Source organism: Humulus lupulus, chromosome 5, assembly GCF_963169125.1.
Source record: "Humulus lupulus chromosome 5, drHumLupu1.1, whole genome shotgun sequence".
Lineage (NCBI taxonomy): Eukaryota > Viridiplantae > Streptophyta > Magnoliopsida > Rosales > Cannabaceae > Humulus > Humulus lupulus.
This window is the reverse complement of record NC_084797.1, coordinates 50,544,934-50,551,036: the sequence shown is the minus strand read 5'-3', so window position 1 is coordinate 50,551,036 and position 6,103 is coordinate 50,544,934. Positions and strand designations below refer to the sequence as shown.

The 6,103-nt window shown below is 35.9% G+C and overlaps 1 pseudogene; it reads left to right on the top strand.

Annotated features, from left to right (window-relative positions):
- Positions 1-3,122: 3,122 nt before the first annotated feature.
- Positions 3,123-4,352, top strand: LOC133779126 (uncharacterized; annotated as a pseudogene).
- Positions 4,353-6,103: the final 1,751 nt, after the last annotated feature.

Sequence of the window (6,103 nt, the reverse complement as noted above, 5' to 3'; positions counted from 1 at the left end):
GAGTATTTGAGATGCATGACTATGTGTATTAGTATGCATGTAGGCCCTGACTAGGTTAGAAAGGCATAATTGTAATTTTTGCCATTATGGGCATAACTGCTTTGATATATGTGATAATTGTTGAGACCACATTATTATGTGGATATATCTGTGATCTGTGACTCGAGACGATCCTAGCGAGCAAAGTAGCGAAAGAGTCATAGCGGGGATTTATACCCGGCTCGGGGTGAGCCTAGGGGTATAAATGGGAATTTAGTGAATATACTGGAGTCTATTTTGACGTTGAGGAATATTATTGGCGATTAAATAGGTAACGGGAATTAAGCGAGTAACATTAGAGACATTCGAGGAGTTAGCGGGAATTGGGTAAAATGACTAAAATGCCCTTAAGTTGACTAAAGGGTTAGAAATAAAGGGGAGGGCATTAGGGTCATTTGGCATGTAAGGAATAGATATGCTGAGGCTTTATGTTAATGGGTAGTGTAGAGAAATGTAGAAGTCTGAAAAAGAAGGAAAAGGAAGGGAAAAGAAAGGAGGGAAAACAGAGAGAGTTCTCTAGGTCGGTTTATGTTTTCTTCACCTGTTTCTTGAGGATTTCTGGAGTAAAGCTCAGAGGAGAGCTGGGATAAGCTAAGCATCAAAGATTCTAAGCTAAGTGTGGGGAATTGACAAAGGTTTAGCAAGGTTAAGCCATCACTTGAGGTAAGGTTCTGTAATCTCTTCAGTTGCTAGTTTGGTTTCTGAATGGTGGTGTATAAGTTGAGTTTGATGGGGAACTTTGGGGAAATCCTATCAAAGGTATAAAGACTAAACTATAATTCTGTTGTTCAGCTGGTTTTTACTGTGTTTTAGAGCTTAGGAGTGGCTATGGTGAATTTTGAGTTTGGGGATGCATGTGCTTGAGTTCTAGGTATTTGGGATGCTTGGGATGAGTGGAGTATAGTCATAAGGTTGTTTTTGAGCTTGGGAAGGAGTTGGAAGAGTTTTGGTTGAGGTTGGTTCGAGAAAATCACAGAAGAGGAAAATTGGTGTTGGTTTTTCTGTGACTAGCGCTACAGCGCTAGCCTTTGGGCGCTAGGCCAGGATGCTGAAGGGAGTTTGGCTTCTGTTTCTAGCGCTGTAGCGCCCTCCCAAGAGCGTTGTAGCGCTACCCTGCCTTCTGAAGGGGATTTTAGGGTTATTTGCAAGGGTTCTTGACCTAAGGTTTGGGGTTTGATTCCACCACCTTGTTTGGTGGAACTAGGACTTCCCGGAGGTTCGGGAGTGGCCCCGGGGCTGGGTTTTGGACTTGAGGTTCGATAATGACTTTGGCCATGATTGTGTTTAGGTGAGCGCTAGGGCACGAGGGGGATCGTGCTCAAGGAGTTAATGGATCAAAGCTAGTGAATTGAAAGGTAGGAAAACTGCACCCGATTATATTTTTGTGATGGGACTAAGTGCTCCCGAGAATTGTATCGTGTCAATGATGGTATTACACCATGGGACATGTAAAGCGGCCTAAGAGTGTCGTACATAGTACTTGCGCACAAGGCACGGCTTGGCCACTGGTAGTCGAGAATATTCACTGAGCTCGGCTTAAGCGGGTCGGAGCCAGTGGGATAATGCAGGGAGCAGCCTAAGAGCGCTAGCCCTGGTTATCATTTGTGCAGTGATATGTGATATGAATTGATATGCTTAGTATGTTGAATACTTGGTCATGCTGAATGATTACATGTTTGAGAACTTGTGATGCAACGTGGGATATGGATTTGTCTGTTGATTGCATATGCTTTGTTGTTGTGTTTTCTTGCTGGGCCTTGGCTCATGGGTGCTACGTGGTGCAGGTAAAGGCAAAGGCAAGCTGGACCAAGCCTAAGATGGAGAGCTCCGAGGTAGAATGCACATAGCCAGCCGTTCGATCATCATGGTCGAGGAGAGGATCAGGACAGGGATTGCCTAACCGCTTGTTTTGCCTTAGTATGGCTGGTTATTGTATCTGAATCTTATAACTTTTGTAAACGAACTTTAAACTTATATTTTTGGGATCCCATGTAAAGGATAATGTTTCTTAATGGAAATGTGGCTTTTGAGACCAAACCATTTTAAACCCTAGTTCATTTACAGTTTCAGTAACACAATTTTAATTAAATGACTTGATTAGCAAGTCTGGCACTTTATAAACACACAGTGTGACGGTCTTGGATATCCAGGGCGTTACACTTAACCTCCCCAAAACAAGAGATTTTTTATGCACAACAATTTGGAAATGGAGAATGTGAGAAAGTGAAGACCTTCTTTAAACACTAAGAGTAAAAGAAAATGTAGAAGAAGAAGAATTAAAAATTAAGGTTGGGTATATGGGTAAAAAAAACAAAAACAAAAACAAAAAGAATGCAGACATCAGTGATGATGAAGTACGTGAAGTGCGCCCTACTCACCAAAAGGCAGCAAAGAGAAAAGGGAAGGAAAAAAAAGACACACATACTAGATTTATAGAGATTAGTGAACGGAAAGCATCTACATTGGAGAAATTGGTGGCGATAAAGGAGAAAGAGGTAAAAGATAATCGGATGACAAAATACATGGATTATCTCATCATGGACACGTCGCACATGACTCCTGAACAAAAGAAAGATCATGAAAACTTGTGTACTTATATTAAGAATAATATCTTGAAGTTATAATTGCTATGTATTTTTATCAACCGTATTATTCTGTATTTTATTTTATTTAAATAAATTATCCTTTATTTTAACGACTACATTGTAACGGCTACATTTTAACGTCTATATCTTAATGGCTATATTTTAACAGCTACATTTTAACGGCTATATTTTAATGGCCACATTGTAACGGCTGCATTTTAACGGCTATATTTTAACGGCTACGTTTTAACAGCTATATTTTAACGGCTACATTTTAACGACTATATTTTAACGGCTACATTTATATGTCACCATGTCTATAAATACCAAATTTCAATATTCTTTTTTTCTCAACTCTCCATTCAATCCTTCATTTTACTCTCTCATTCATCTTTCATTACCTAATATCATATAATCTAAGTTCGACAATGAATTCTCCGAATTCTCTTAATTCATACGACAATATGAGTCTAGAGGATATCATAATTGTAGAGTGTAATGACGATCATGATGATCAATATTTCAAAGCGCTCATGGATGGGGGTAGCTCAACAAGACAAGGAAGAAAGAGAGCCCATTGATAGGGGACATGTAGAAGGACACCAACGTTTGTTCGATGACTACTTTTCTGATGAACCAGTGTATACAGAATATCAATTTCAAAGAAGATTTAGAATGCGTAGACATGTATTCCTACGCATAGTGCAAGCTCTAGAAAATCATTCGTAGTATTTCCATATGAGGTTTGATGTAGTCGGTAGAAGGGGGCTTTTGCCATTACAGAACTGCACCGCTGCTATGCAAATGTTGGCATATGGAGCGCCTGTCGATTATGTTGATGAGTATGTTCGAATTGGTGAAACTACTGCTATTGAATGTCTAGTTAATTTCGTTTGAGGAGTGAATGGTATTTTTGAGACTGAATATTTAAGACGGCCCAATGCTGGGGACATTCGTCGCTTACTTCAAATGGGGGATGTGTGTGGTTTTCCAGGCATGTTGGGAAGCATTGATTGTATGCACTGGGAATGGAAAAATTGCCTAGTTGCATGGAAAGGCCAATTCACGCAAGGTGATCACGGCAGACCAACAATCATGCTCGAAGCAGTTGCGTCACAAGATCTTTGGATATGGGATGCACGTTTTGGTGTTCCAGGATCCAATAATGATCTCAACGTGTTAAATCAATCCCCATTATTATCTGATATCTTACAAGGGCAAGCTCCGAGAGTTGAGTTTACGATAAATGGCACACAATACAACAAGGGGTCCTATGTAGCAGATGGTATCTATCCAGAGTGGGGTACATATGTTAAAACTATCCCACTACCTCAAGGAGAGAAAAGAAAATTATTTGCCCGATGCCAAGAAGCGGTACACAAAGATGTTGAGCGAGCATTCAGAGTACTTCAATATCGTTTTGCTATTGTACGAGGACCAGCACGTTTTTGGGAAAGAGATGTTCTCAAAGATATTATGTATGCATGCATCATATTGCACAACATTATTGTCGAGGATGAAAGAGATGCATATGAGAGTTTGTTTGATTTTAATTCTGATGACGACCCCGCTGACACCCTAATGGTTGAAGTATTGTGTGGACCTATTTCTGACTTCCCGACAATGCTTCAAAGAAATGCTGAAATTCGTGATAGAAACATTCACCGCAATCTTCAGGCGGACTTGGTAGAGCACATATGGTCAAAATTTGGAAATCATTTTAATTAGCATTTTTTTAATTATGTTAGATTGATTAATTATGATTATATCATTTTATAAGCTCCTTTAAATTTCGTCTAATTTAAATTTCATCTAATTTAAATTTCATGTAATATTTATTTATATTAATATATGGATTTAAAAAATTTAATGTGACAATATTTATAATTACAAAATAATATATTAAATAATAATGTGTGGGGCCATAGTTGACAACTTTTGGAGTGACTTAGCATTGTAGCATTTTAATGAAAAAAGTTGCCAAAAGTGATGTGGATGAGAGAGAAAATAAAAAATATATTTTTTTTGATGATTCGAACATGTTAAGCAACTAATGTGGTAGCCGCCATTGGAGTTGCTGTAAGACATGGGATTTGATTGTGGAAAGGAGTAGAAAAAGAGGAGAGACAATGTAAGGAAGGAAAAAATAAATAAAAATTAAAATTAAAATGTTTAAAAAGGTTATAAGGTAAGCAGTATGATATAAATAATATTTATATAAATAGGTAAGCTTATATAATAGTATTACAGATAAATTGAAATAGTAAAATAGAAAAAAATGTCGTGTGCTAGTATAAATGTAACAGACATGTTAATTTTGGCACTTTGTGTAAAATTATCTTAAAACTAAGCAACGTATGCAAACGTGCATTGTACGTTGCTTACACCTAATAAAACTTAAAACTTAGATATATGTATACCAAACTCAAAATCAAACATAAATAATTCATATAATAGGAATAATATGTGCACAAATTTTATGGAGGTCCACGCTAAGAAACAAGGCTAAATCCTCGTCGAGCTCGCCTCAAAGACTGCTCAGTATTGCACTATTTAGAAGCTCCTTTTACAACAACAATGGCAATTCCAAGTCACAGGATCCGAGTTGTAATCCCAACCTCAACTTTCAGTGTTTCCCTCTTAGTTTCTTTTCATCAAACTCTCAACTATGTTTTTCTCTCTTCTAAAATTACGTGAAAAATATGTTCACCGAGCTTGAACAACTCAGAAACAAACTAAAATAAAGAAAAAGATAATAACCCTTGTAAGAATTAAACCCAACTGGTTAAGTTTTTTGAGTAGGCATTTTGTTATTACTGTTATTCTTGTTGATCTGTTGTAACTGCTTTGTGTGCAGCTCATATGGGGATTTAAACAACAGAAATATTAGATTATTTTGTATAAATAAGTTATTTTTAATATGTGCCATTTGGCCGGAGTCATAAAAAGTCATATAATTCTTGATAAGTGATATTTTTAATATGAGAAATGAGACAATTAAAACAAGCGTGATACATAAGAATTAAAATGCCAATAAATATTTTATTTAGATTATGTACAGTAATAGTGATATTCAAGTTGTTTACAAGGAAATTAAAAAGGGCAAGTTAAATATATAAATTTGAGAACTTTCAACAATATAATAGCTTAAACAAGAAACACATAAAATGTATTTAAAATTTAACTAAACAAACAAATTCTAGAGACGTAATATCAATTTTAATAGAATGATTGGTTGACAAACCAAAAAAATGTAATTGTATTATTAACTTATAATTTTTTAGTATCTTATATTTATAGGCTTAACATAAATTTGTTTTTAGTCATTTATATATACATTTTAGTATGAATAATATTGTGATTTAATTAAAATATTTAATTATATTTTATACTTTCATTTGTTAAAAGTGATTGTCATTATACATGTTTTTATGTTTAAGTAAAAATTATTGAAATAATAATTGAGAATACATGCAATA